The sequence below is a fragment of the Bufo bufo genome, chromosome 10 (genome assembly GCF_905171765.1).
Source record: "Bufo bufo chromosome 10, aBufBuf1.1, whole genome shotgun sequence".
Taxonomy (NCBI): Eukaryota; Metazoa; Chordata; class Amphibia; order Anura; family Bufonidae; genus Bufo; species Bufo bufo.
The window spans coordinates 149,172,797-149,187,361 of NC_053398.1; the positions used below are offsets into that span (position 1 = coordinate 149,172,797).

Here is a 14,565-nt window from a genome sequence, read left to right on the forward strand (position 1 = left end):
ACAGCTATCTGCAGTTGGCAGGGGCCCTAGTGGTCAGACCCCTGCCAATCAGACACTTTTCATTATACTGTCCTGGGGATAGTGAATAAGTCTTTGTCGTAGGACAACCCCTTTGAAGACATTCACCTAGGCCGTAGCATGTCATAACACCAGGAATTTGTCAATCCCAAGTACACACATATTAGGCTACCTACACACATGTGCAGATTTCAAGTGGATTTCTGTGCCTTTCTGCACCACATACAGAATGTGTAATTTGCAGTTTTTGGGGTGGATTTCTTGCAGTTCCGCATAAAAAATAAAAATAAAAAATCTCAAGTCCACAAAGCAGGTCAATTTCTGCACGAAAAAAAAAGAAAAAAAGTGTAGATGAGATTTGTTCCATCTCATTCATTTTGCTTATGCTGAGAAGAATCTACGTGGAAGAAGACTACGGAACAGATATACTATTGCGGGCAGCATGCATGAAATGAATATATCTGGATCCTATCCAAAAGTATGCAGATCAGATGCGAACCAAAAATATGGTAATGTGAATGAGGTCATAGGTAGAGCATGAAGTAGAGCATTGGTTCTCCACCTGCAGTATACGCACCCTAAGGGGCATCCTCAGCAGGGTGAGGGGGCACCTGGGACTGCCCTTTCTAGGGCCTCCTGAAATTCAGCTAGTATTACCGTCCTGGTTGAATGCTGTGGCAGGCCGGTCTCTCACTGCCTCCCCGATCACCTTCATAGGCTAGAGGCCACTAGACCTAAAGTCTATTAGAGGATGGAACAAGCCGCGCGATGTATGGCGTGCTGATCTGCACCGGCAGTCACTGATAGCCGGACCCCTGCTGTATGTGCCAGCATCGGTGAAAACACAGATGCCGCTGCATTAACCCTTGATGTGCTGCAGTCAGCAGAGATCGGAGCGGCCATCGGGTCCCCGCCTTTCTTAGGCATCGTGGCTGCTTTCCGTGACAGCCTGTGAGATCCAGCCCCCTGTATTACACTAGTAATACACTTACAGCCAATGCATCCCAATACAGAAATATTGTCATGCATTGTAAAGGGGATCAGACCCCCAAAGGTTGAAGTCACAGAGTGGGACAAAAAATAAAGTGAAAAAATAGAGAATAGAGAAATAGAGAGAGAAATAAAGATATATTAGGTATCGCTGCGTCCGTAACAATCTGCTCCATAACCTAACCGCTCAGGTGAACACTGTCAAAAAAATAAAATAAAAACTGTGCTAAAAAAACATTTTTTGTCACCTTACATCACTAAAAGTGCAACACCAAGCGATGAAAAAGGCGTATTTCCCCCAAAATAGTACCTATCTAACCGTCACCTCATCCTGCAAAAAATTGATTGTTTCAAAAATGCTGTTATTGTGTAAAACTTAAATAAATTTAAAAAAGTATACCTATTAGGTATCACCGCATCCGTAAGAACCTGCTGTATAAAAATCATATGACCTAACCCCTCATGTGAACACCGTAAAAAAAAAAGTGTGTCAAAAAGGCATTTTTTGTCATCTTACATCACAAAAAGTGTAATACTAAGTGATCAAAATTTCATATACACCCCAAAATAGTACTAATCAAACAGTCATATCATACCGCAAAAAATTAGATCCTACCTAAGACAATCGACCAAAAAATTTAAAAACTAACGGTCTCGGAATATGCAGACACTAAAACATGTTTTTTTTTTTCAAACATGCTTTATTATGCAAAACTGAAACAAACAACCAAAAAATACAGTCATATTTGGTATTGTCGCATCCGTAACAACCTGCTCTATAAAAATACCATCTGATCTAACCTGTCAGATGAATATTGTAAATAACAAAAAAATAAAAACGGTGCCAAACAGCTATTTTTTGTTACCTTGCCTCACAAAAAGTGTAATATAGAGCAACCAAAAATCATATCTTCCCTAAAACAGTACCAACAAAACTGCCACCTTATCCCGTAGTTTCCAAAATGGGGTCTTTTTTTGGAGTTTCTACTCTAGGCGTGCATCAGGGGGTCTTCAAGTGGGACATGACAACTTAAAATAATCCCAGTGAAATCTGCCTTCCAAAAACCACATGGCGCTCCTTTCCTTCTGCACCTTGCCATGTGCCCGTACAGCAGTTTACGACCACATCTGGGGTGTTAGGGTCAGGAAAATAAATATTGAGGTTTTTTTGGGCTGTTAACCCTTGCTTTGTAAAAATGGAAAATCTGCCAAAAAAGTGAAATTCTGAAGTTTCATCTCCATTTTCCATTAACTCTTGTAGAACACCTAAAGGGTTAACAAAGTTTGTAAAATCAGTTTTGAATACCTTCAGGGGTGTAGTTTCTAAAATGGGGTTGGTTTCTATTATGTAAGCCTCAGAAAGTGAATTCAGACCTGAACTGGTCCTTAAAAAGTGGGTTTTGGAAATTATCAGAAAATTTTCAAGATTTGCTTCTAAACTTCTAAGTTTTCTAACGTCCCCAAAAAATAAAATGGCATTCACAAAATGATCCAAACATGAAGTAGACATATGGGGAAAGGTGAAAAATGCCTTGGTCCGGAAAGGGTTAACTGTGGCTTTTTAAAGAAACTGTCATATCTCCCAGTTTTAACAACGCCCTCAACACTTTTTAGAAAGAGGGTGTTAGAAGAGTGGAAAGGGGGCATTGCCAGCAACAAATGTATCTTTACTTATATCAGTTTTCTGTCGCAAATGAAGCCAGAAATCAAGTTTCTGTTTAGGCGCAGAGACTGCCGGAGGATGTGCTTAATTTATGATGAGGTCTGATCCTTGTCATAAATTAGGTGCATCCTCTGTCAGTGCTGGTGTCCGTCTCCAAAGCGAAATTGAGACTGATTGGAGGCGAACTGATGCATTCTGAGCGGATTCTTTTCCATTCAGAATGCATTAGGGAAAAACTGATCCGTTTTGGACCGCTGAGCCCTGAACGGATCTCACAAACGGAAAGCCAAAACGCCAGTGTGAAAGTAGACTATAATGTGATGGAAAAATGAATCCAGCCAGCAAAGGAAGTAATATAGAGAATCACAATACATGAATGTCTTGTACTAACTGCATCTACATGATAAATGCCTGAGAGGACCCCTTTAAGTCTGAAATCTTCATTCATTCATTTCCAGGTCCCTGATATTCAGCTTACAACCTGCTCCTGGTTTCAGCCTTTTCCTCAAGTGGACATATCCCTCCCAGTGGCCTGTGTGTTCAGCATGCTGCTGTCTTCCCAATGCAAACTGTCTTGCGTGTGGTAGGCTCATCTCCACCAACATCTGGGGTAGATAGCCTCCTACTACTATCTTTAACTCTGGAGAAGGGAGGTGAGAGCAGAAAGAACAATCAGAAACGGTAGCAGACAGATGTATATCAGATTCAGCAGCATCAGCAGCTAGGTAAAGGACTAGCACACGTGCTGCAGAAGGAAAATGTTAGGAACTTTTTAATGAAGACGATTCAGAAAGTTGTTTCACTTTGCATTCAGAACAGAAATGAACAAAAAAGAAAATCTGTAGCAGTATTAAAATATAAAATAAAACAAAACTGCAGAATGTCGACAGGCACTGGTTGCACACCCTCCACAGTTTGATCAGACACTTCAATGTGCAAATGATAAGAATGAGGACAGCGCTGCAGCTCCAGGAATAGCATGGGGTCTTACACATACACATCCTGCGTAACCAACCAAATTAAAGGCCTAAGGGACAGTTTTGTGGTTAATGTATACAGAATGTAAATGCAGAAAAATGTAAATTTAGCATCTTATGTAAAGTTCTTAAATTAGAAAAACATACAATTAACGTATACTGGTGTATCCTGTATTTGCCGGGGGACAGATAAGAACATATCAGAGAGGTCCATAGACCAGGACACAGCTCTTTGCATTGTTCTTCATGTATTTTCAACGTTGCACTAGCCATAAATGCAATCGTATGTACTACTGTACGAATAAAGCCTAAATAGCAACTTCATTTGGTGTGCTGTCTCCGCCATCTTTTGTGGAAAATCATTCCATACATAGTCCTCCCCCTGCTTAGAAAAGAGATGGGGGTTGTACTCGAAAAGTCATCAGACCTTTTCAATTATTTCACTTTTGCGGCCTTGTGCTAAAATAAAATAAAGGTTAAGTTTTGTCTCATCATTTTGCACTCAATACTTCAATATGAGAAAATGAGAACAGAAGGCTAGAAAGCTTTACTAATTTATTGAAAAAGGGAAAGATAAAATTTTGTATCAACATACGTCTTCAGCCCCTTACTTGGGAAATAAGTCTTCGGCTCCTTTACTTGGGACATAAGTCTTCGGCCCCTTTACTCGGGACGTAAGTCTTCAGCCCCTTTATTCAGGACATACGTTTTTGGCCCCTTTACTCGGGACGTAAGTCTTCAGCCCCTTTACTCGGGACGTAAGTCTTCAGCCCTTTTACTCGGGACATAAGTCTTTATTAAGAATATCTCTGGACTTTGCTCCACTAAACTTTCCCTCCACCCTGACCAGTCCTCCTGTCCCCCTAGCATGATGCTGCCCCCACCATGCTTCACTGTAGAGATGGTATTGGGCAGGTGATGAGCGGCGCCTGGTTTCCTCCAGACATGATGCTGCCACCACCATGCTTCACTGTGGGGATGGTATTGGGCAGGTGATGAGCGGCGCCTGGTTTCCTCCAGACATGATGCTGCCACCACCATGCTTCACTGTAGGGATGGTATTGGGCAGGTGATGAGCGGTGCCTGGTTTCCTCCAGACATGATGCTGCCACCACCATGCTTCACTGTGGGGATGGTATTGGGCAGGTGATGAGCGGCGTCTGGTTTCCTCCAGACATGATACTGCCGCCACCTTGCTTCACTGTAGGGATGGTATTGGGCAGGTGATGAGCGGCGTCTGGTTTCCTCCAGACATGATGCTGCCACCACCATGCTTCACTGTGGGGATGGTATTGGGCAGGTGATGAGCGGCGTCTGGTCTCCTCCAGACATAATACTGCCGCCACTTTGCTTCACTGTAGGGATGGTATTGGGCAGGTGATGAGCGGCGTCTGGTTTCCTCCAGACATGATACTGCCACCACCATGCTTCACTGTGGGGATGGTATTGGGCAGGTGATGAGCGGCGTCTGGTCTCCTCCAGACAAGATGCTTAGAACTGGGGCCAGAAACTTCAATCTTGGTTCCATCAGAGCAGATAATCTTCTTTCTCACAGTCTGAGAGACCTTTAGATGATTTTATGCAAACTTCAAGGAGCTTTCATGTGTCTTTTACTAATGAGAGGCGTCTTTCTGGTCATTTTACCATAAAGCTCAGATTGGTGAAGGCTACGGGGATGATTGACCTTCTGGAAATTTCTCCTATCTACATACAGGATCTTTGGAGCTCAGCCAGGGTGATCATTAGGTTCTTGGTCCCCTCTCTTACCAAGGCCCTTCTACCTTGATTTTTTAGTTTGGTGGGGTGGCAGTTCAAGGAAGAGTCCTGGTTGTTCCAAACTTCTTCAATTTAAGAATTGTGGAGACCACTGTGCTCTTGGGAACTTTTAGTGCAGCAGAAATGTTTTTGTCCTCTTATCCAGGTCTGAGCCTCCACACAATCCTGTCTCTGAGCTCTACAGGCAGTTCTTTCTCCTCATGGCTTGGTTTTTACTCTGATGCATTGTCGCTGTGAGATCTTATATACAGTTGCAAGAAAAAGTATGTGAACCCTTTGGAATTATATGGATTTCTGGACAAATTGGTCATAAAATGTGATCTGATCTTCATCTAAGTCACAACAATAGACAATCACAGTCTGCTTAAACTAATAACACACAAAGAATTAAATGTTACCATGTTTTTATTGAACACACCATGTAAACATTAACAGTGCAGGTGGAAAAATTATGTGAACCCTTGGATTTAATAACTGGTTGAACCTCCTTTGGCAGCAATAACTTCAACCAAACGTTTCCTGTAGTTGCAGATCAGACGTGCACAACGGTCAGGAGTAATTCTTGACCATTCCTCTTTACAAAACTGTTTCAGTTCAGCAATATTCTTGGGATGTCTGGTGTGAGTCACTTTCTGGAGGTCATGCCACAGCATCTCCATCGGGTTGAGGTCAGGACTCTGACTGGGCCACTCCAGAAGGTGTATTTTCTTCTGTTTAAGCCATTCTGTTGTTGATTTACTTCTATGCTTTGGGTTGTTGTCCTGTTGCAACACCCATCTTCTGTTAAGCAGATGGCCTTAAGTTCTCCTGAAAAATGTCTTGATAAACTTGGGAATTCATTTTTCCTTCGATGATAGCAATCCGTCCAGGCCCTGACACAGCAAAGCAGCCCCAAACCATGATGCCCCCACCACCATACTTCACAGTTGGGATGAGGGTTTGATGTTGGTGTGCTGTGCCTCTTTTTCTCCACACAGTGTTGTGTGTTTCTTCCAAACAACTCAACTTTGGTTTCATCTGTCCACAGAATATTTTGCCAGTTCTGCTGTGGAACATCCAGGTGCTCTTGTGCAAACTGTAAACGTGCAGCAATGTTTTTTTGGACAGCAGTGGCTTCCTCTGTGGTATCCTCCCATGAAATCCATTCTTGTCTAGTGTTTTACGTATCGTAGATTCGCTAACAGGGATGTTAGCATATACCAGAGACTTCTGTAAGTCTTTAGCTGACACTCTAGGGTTCTTCTTCACCTCATTGAGCAGTCTGCTCTGTGCTCTTGCAGTCATCTTTACAGGACGGCCACTCCTAGGGAGAGTAGCAGCAGTGCTGAACTTTCTCCATTTATAGACAATTTGTCTTACCGTGGACTGATGAACAGCAAGGCTTTTGGAGATACTTTTATAACCCTTTCCAGCTTTATGCAAGTCAACAATTCTTAATCGTAGGTCTTCTTAAAGCTCTTTTGTGCGAGGCATCATCCACATCAGGCAATGCTTCTTGTGAAAAGCAAACCCAGAACTGGTGTGTGTTTTTTATAGGGCAGGGCAGCTGTAACCAACACCTCCAATCTCATCTCATTGATTGGACTCCAGTTGGCTGACACCTCACTCCAATTAGCTCTTGCTGATGTCATTAGTCTAGGGGTTCACATACTTTTTCCACCTGCACTGTGAATGTTTACATGGTGTGTTCAATAAAAACATGGTAACATTTAATTCTTTGTGTGTTATTAGTTTAAGCAGACTGTGATTGTCTATTGTTGTGACTTAGATGAAGATCAGATCACATTTTATGACCAATTTGTGCAGAAATCCATATCATTCCAAAGGGTTCACATACTTTTTCTTGCAACTGTAGACAGGGCCGTGACTTTCCACATAATGTCCAATCCACTGAGTGTAGCACAGGTGACTCCAATCAAGGTATAGAACATCTCAGAGATGATCCAGAAGAATGGGAGGAACCAGAGCGAAAATGTCAAGTGTCAGAGCAAAGGGCTGAATACTTACAGTACAGACTAAAAGTTTGGACACACCTTCTCATTCAAAGAGTTTTCTTTATTTTCATGACTATGAAAATTGTAGATTCACACTGAAGGCATCAAAACTATGAATTAACACATGTGGAATTATATACATAACAAACAAGTGTGAAACAACTGAAAATATGTCATATTCTAGGTTCTTCAAAGTAGCCACCTTTTGCTTTGATTACTGCTTTGCACACTCTTGGCATTCTCTTGATGAGCTTCAAGAGGTAGTCCCCTGAAATGGTCTTCACTTCACAGCTGTGCCCTGTCAGGTTTAATAAGTGGGATTTCTTGCCTTATAAATGGGGTTGGGACCATCAGTGGCGTTGAGGAGAAGTCAGGTGGATACACAGCTGATAGTCCTACTGAATAGACTGTTAGAATTTGTATTATGGCAAGAAAAAAGCAGCTAAGTAAAGAAAAACGAGTGGCCATCATTACTTTAAGAAATGAAGGTTAGTCAGTCAGCTGAAAAATTGGGAAAACTTTGAAAGTAAGGGCTATTTGACCATGAAGGAGAGTGATGGGGTGCTGCGCCAGATGACCTGGCCTCCACAGTCACCGGACCTGAACCCAATCGAGATGGTTTGGGGTGAGCTGGACCGCAGAGTGAAGGCAAAAGGGCCAACAAGTGCTAAGCATCTCTGGGAACTACTTCAAGACTGTTGGAAGACCATTTCAGGGGACTACCTCTAGAAGCTCATCAAGAGAATGCCAAGAGTGTGCAAAGCAGTAATCAAGAAAAAGGTGGCTACTTTGAAGAACCTAGAATATGACATATTTTCAGTTGTTTTACACTTGTTTGTTATGTATATAATTCCACATGTGTTAATTCATAGTTTTGATGCCTTCATAGTCATGAAAATAAAGAAAACTCTTTGAATGAGAAGGTGTGTCCAAACTTTTGGTCTGTACTGTATGTCCAGGGAAAGAGCTTGACTACTTACAAGAGGCAACCTTGTCGTGGTAAGTGGGCCTATGCTCTTTGATCAAACTGTATATTGATGCCTCCTAATAGTGCATAGCATAAGGTTATATTTATTGATAATAGTGCTGTAAAGCCATGTTTTATCATGCTGGAAATTAAAACAGTTGTTATATCAAAAGCATAGTAATGAGGATGTGCGATTTAGATTCTCTCTCACATATTGAATAGCTTGACTACTTACATCCCTGTGAAATTAGTTTTTCCTTTTTAATAAATTTGCAAACATTTCTAAAATTCAGTTTTCCTTTTTATTATGGGGTATTGAGTGCAGAATGATGGGGGGAAAACATGATTTATTAATTTTTTTAAAGACAAGCCACAACATATAATGTGAAAAAAGTGAAATGGCCTGAAAAGTTTCCAAATGCATTGTATTTGGTTGAATTTAAAGGGGTTTTCCCATCTAGGAAATTTATTCACACGATATGCCATAAATGTCTGATAGGTGTGGGCCCCACCTCTGGGACCCATTTCCATCTTGATAAGGGGGCTCTGTTTTCCAGCAATCTAGAACGTGCATATGTGGGCATGAAATGGGACCCTGTGATAGGAGTATAGGAAATGATATGAGTTTAGGAAACCATGTATGTCACTGAAAGCAGATAGTAATGGGTTTTAGCACGGGGGATCCAAAGATATGTGAAGTCGGCAGTAAGTCCTCTGCACAGAGAGTATGAGAAATATCACTTTATTATAGTGATCCCTCAGGATACAATATTTCCAGCATACAATGGTCTGTTCTGACCCATCGGAAGGTGAAACTAGACTCAACATACAATGTCTCAGACTGAGATCCAACCAATCAAGGTCACTTCTCTGGTAAATAGCTGTATCAGTTGCTAGTTATCAGTTATTCCTGACTGTTATATGTAAGGACTTGTTTTATCTGTCTTAGTTATCTGCTTATTTTTCTTAAATTTTCATTTTCTCTTATCTTGGATGACATTTTGGGGCTTTGAAACCGATTACTCAACTTACAATGGTTTCAACATACAATGGTCGTCTTGGAACCAATTAATATTGTATCTTGAAGGATCTCTGTATACTGATATTGTATAAAATAAAATGTACTGTCCACCTTAGCAATCACTTGTTTACTGTGTCTGCAGCTTTTATGCATCTCTGTGTCTCCATGGTAACAGACTACAAACAAATGATGGGTAGTCTGATCCTGGAGTCAATCCTGTGTACTTCCCGCTAACATATTGAATGTACAGGTATGTTGGTAAAAAGGACAGATGGAAGAGAGTATGACTGCAGGATCAGACCACACTGACACCGTAGATTTATGATATATTCAGTGATACTAGTGGCAGATCACATTTCATGAATGGAGTCCAGGATCCCAATATAATCTCTTGGGGAGGTCTGAGCCCATCCCGACTTTACAAGGTCCTAGAACAAAGTTCATCACTCAATTCTTCATACCTCTTCAGAATGAGCTTATTATCCATTATGAACTCTGCTGTGACGAACAGCTAAAAATATGGTGACTTTTTGCCTCTTTTGGGTGTTCCAGTGGGGGCACTGAAGCCTATGTTTTATATCTGCAAGCCTAGCATCTACCGTAATTAGCTGATAACTGTGATGACATCTGTGGAGCTGTAGCCACGACTGTAAGGCTCCGATAAGTACTGGCACCCACCATCTGATTATTATATACAAGGCGCTCTATTATAATGCCCATTACAGACAGACAAACACTGCTCACACTTCTATCCAGTGACTATCACTGTAGATGTGTGGATTCTCCCTGCAGTCAATGTTCAGCAGGATCAGGGTTAAGTATCTGTAAAGGGGTGGAGAAGGGAATCCCAGGCTGGAACTTGAGACTTCAGCTGAGAAAGAAGGTTTCAGAAGTAATGCTGCAGTCCAGCACACTGTGTCTCAGGATGAGAATGTAACTTACAGGCTGGGAGGAATGTCCACAATAATTCCTATAGGGAGGACCTATAGCCATGCATGAGACTGTCAGCTGCAGGGTAAGTGCACAGCCTAAACGTACATGTGCTGCATGTTGTACCTGGCCGTCAGCAGGACCTGTCACTTCTGCCTGTAGTAGAGCTGCTCTATGTACCAAAGGTGAAGCTGCTGTGTATAATGTATGTACCTGTGAAGGGAGAGCGATGGCTGGTAATTCACGCTGCATTTATCTGTTGTCACGATGCCAAAATGAGTTTTCTGCTGGGTTTAACATGTTCTTGCTGCACACAGCAGAGACATGGGCCAGGGCATGTGTCTGGTGCACAGCTGCCGGCCAGCGTCCCGCGTGCAGAGGTAAATGGCCTTGGTAAGATTGCTGAAGTGTCAATTCTCAGAGGAGGCACAGAAGCCTCTCATTAGCGCTCACAGAGAGGTCTGGTTCTTGGGAGGCAGGCTCCTCATCTGTATTCGTGGTTCTGGGTACAGTTTGGTTGTGATAGTACGTGGAGCACGGTAGATTCTAGCGGTTAATGAGCCTGGCATACTACAGTAATATGCACTGAGCGGAGGTGTGAACCTGCACAGGAATGAATGGTGATGCAATGACAGGAAGAAAGTGAAGGAGGCCTTGACCTGGAGCCGCCTACTGTCATCTGTGGCCGTGGGTTCGGCTCTGCAAATACCTGCCAGAGAACCAGCGGCCAAAGAGAAAGAGGCATCAGGATCACATTAAAAAAATGTAAAACCGCCACATACAATACTGAAATAATAATCAAAAGTACAGGGTGCAATCTGCTGAGATGATTAACCCTTCATTTAGTGATCTACACACTGTCCTTACCAGCAGTGTTATTAGCGCTCACACACCATGTATTACACCTGCTGCAACAACCCCCATAACCCTTCAGGGACCTGCACTAAGAAGTGACACCATTCATGGACCTGGAGACCATTAGCCTGTGGTTTTTTATATATAAATGTATTATATTTACTAAACCAAATGCTCTTGGAATTAGAAACAGAATGAAGCCTGTCATGTGGCTTCACCGAGCGGCTTCATGTCTCAGGGACCGAATCTGTCAAAAAGAAAGTTGCACGCTCTCCGTTTAACGCTTCCCTTGTGTGCAGTCGCCTCGGACGTCTATTGGCCAACAGTTTCCACAGAAACCAGAACAGCTAACGTGGGAGGAAAGGAACTTGGCAACGTGCTGTATAAAGCAAAAGTTCTCAGACTATGTCTAAATAAGATAACGCGTGCCTGCTCTGTAATACATACTATGGGGGCTCCTGGTGCAGAGTCCTTGCACATTGGATTGCTTCTCTACAAAAGGTGCATGGTATAATGGGGTCAACATATGGCTATTTGTTCAGGTACACCCCCCCAACTGGTAACACCCCTCTGTACCCTTACTGAAGGCTAAAAGCAATCCAGTCATAACTGCTAGTAGAAATAATAAAGAAATGGCAGAACATAGAGACATTGGCTCCGGAATTGTTATTACATGGGGAATGCACGGGGGGGGGGGGGGGGGGGGGGGGGGGGGGTCCCTCTTTATGAAGCTCCCCACTATGGTCCACAAGGTCACTCTATAGTTGACGGGCCACACATAACACTAAGGATTGTAAATCAGCGTATTATAAGGTTAGTCGACCTGTAATCTGACAGATGCAGCTGAACGAGAGCCATACATTCGTAGTGGACTCCCTGTGGCGCAGGGAACCTCGGCTTAGGCTTCACATATTATTTCCCAAAGCAGAAAATTGGCCTAAAAGCAGCAAAACTGATGATTTTCAAAGCAGGTGCAGATATAAACTTTCCTCTTACACAATACTGGTAGAATTACTCCCGCATGTCCACTAATATACATGCAGCTCGGCAGCTATTACCAGTGATTCTGCCTCGTAGTTATTATTTGGTTTCTTTACTTCCAGAAATCCGGGACATTACAGGCCAACAGTAAAGTGAGGCGGCTCTTATAACACCAGTATATACAATATATATATATATCGGGTAGATGTACCTGCCATGGTTAGCAAGGCAATTATGTAACTAATAGTTTTCTGCATAAGACCCTGTTTTGCAACTTTTTAATGCACATGTCATAATATTTTGTCACATGCAGCGTTTTCACGACACCTTCGACACTGGGGAAGCGGGGGCAGTGTGGGGGCGCTGCCTGGGGAGGTGGGGGCAGTGTGGGGGCGCTGCCTGGGGAGGCGGGGGCAGTGTGGGGGCGATGCCTGGGGAGGCGGGGGCAGTGTGGGGGCGCTGCCTGGGGAGGCGGGGGCAGTGTGGGGGCGCTGCCTGGGGAGGCGGGGGCAGTGTGGGGGCGATGCCTAGGGAGGCGGGGGCAGTGTGGGGGCGATGCCTAGGGAGGCGGGGGCAGTGTGGGGGCAATGCCTGGGGAGGCGGGGGCAGTGTGGGGGCGATGCCTGGGGAGGCGGGGGCAGTGTGGGGGCGATGCCTGGGGAGGCGGGGGCAGTGTGGGGGCGCTGCCTGGGGAGGTGGGGGCAGTGTGGGGGCGATGCCTGGGGAGGCGGGGGCAGTGTGGGGGCGCTGCCTGGGGAGGTGGGGGCGCTGCCATCAGCTCTGGCAAATTCACAAAGTTTTACACCAGGAAACGTTTGAAATCTACTCCTGTTAGGGGCTAAAGTAGATTTCACTCCAGGTGCACACATTGGCAGAGGATGCGTCTAATATCTGACGAGGTCTACAACCTATCATAAATTAGGCGCATCCTCTGGCAGCACAGGGGATATCAAACGCCAGTGTAAAAGGCCGGTCTTTGATAAATGACCCCTAAATAACTTTTAGCTTTTTGCAGACCTGTGACTGTATATTAAGAGAGCTAATCTACTTTCATAATATATTTCTATGACCGGCTGCCCTTCTGTAGGTGTTATTCACATTGAATGTATTCATCTAGCGCACTGATGGCAAACCCTTTACAGACCGAGTGCCCAAACTGCAACCAAAAACCCACTTATTTATTGCAAAGTGCCAACACGACAATGTAACCTGAATACTACAGTCCAGTATAGTATATCTTCCGTGTACTTTATCGTGTAGGTATAATAGCATTCCTACATTCAATGCGCTGCCTACGCTGTTCATAATGCGCCCTGCGCTGATGAATGGCAGGAAAAGTCTAAGGCATATTGGTCCGCCAGGGTGCGGGTACCCAAAGAGAAGGCTCTGAGTGCCCCCCGGTACCTGTGCCATAGGTTCGCCACCACCACAGAGAGTGCTCTGAGTGCCCCCCCTGGGACCTGTGCCTCTCCCAGAACAGGAGAGGGATCTGAGTCCCCCCCCAGCACCCATGCCATAGGTTCTAGTGTAAGATACACTGCTGAGCTGCACTAGAGATTAACATTTACCGCAAACTGCCTTCCAACCTGTCAGCAGACTACAAGCTGTTTTGTAACAGTGAACTGCAGTCTGCTGACATCCAGTGATGAGTTTAGCTCTGAGGCCATGGTCCTGTAGTCCAGGTAGTCTATGCAAGTGTGGGATTAAAGGCTATGGACACCTTTGTAGGAATTTTTTTTTATTGCAGTTGGCCAATTGAAAATATGATTTTTAGCCAAAAATGAGTAAAATACAACATAAACAAAACTTGTCTCATAGCGGTAACATCACACCCACCATTGTGCAGGTGGGCCTAATCCTCACCTCTAGAAGTCACTGATCCTCCCGGCAGTATGCTCCCTACCTTTTTGGTGACAGCCTGTAGCCTTTAGGACGTAGACCAACTACAAACAGACCATCAAGAACAGCAGACCAACTATAACATGTGGAAAGCATCTTATAAAACTCCCTGAGAATGGGGATTCTTAATATTCATTATCTTTCTCACATTACAATAGGCGAATACGCTGCTCTACCTCTCCTGTGCTGTATATTACACGAGTCATCTATATTACCACAAGTTCTAGCTTTTCATACAATCCTACTCTTGAATCTGAATCTTCTGCCAAGTGATTCCATTCTTCAGAGAGGATGTGAAACATCTACACCTACAGCGACGATTAACTGGATTTATATGCATGGGATACAGGGACGATGTCCTAGGAAAACGTATCCATTGTGAAGTATGAGTTCCATGTGCAGCTACAATGTCATGACGCCAGACACATAGCGTTCTTTTTTCGCTCTTTATACATCTGCGGCTGATAAGATCCTCCAGCAGATGACACCGTTTT

At 43.7% G+C, this 14,565-nt stretch overlaps 1 protein-coding gene across 2 annotated transcripts in view; it reads left to right on the forward strand.

Moving 5' to 3' along the window:
* Positions 1–10,299: 10,299 nt before the first annotated feature.
* The window catches only part of ZNF469 (zinc finger protein 469), a 456,265-nt gene continuing 451,999 nt past the window's right edge, over positions 10,300–14,565 (forward strand). For both annotated transcript variants that reach the window (XM_040410638.1, XM_040410639.1), the window contains exon 1: positions 10,300–10,421. The gene's annotated coding sequence lies outside the window, so the exon portion shown is untranslated. The remainder of the gene's footprint in view (positions 10,422–14,565) is intronic.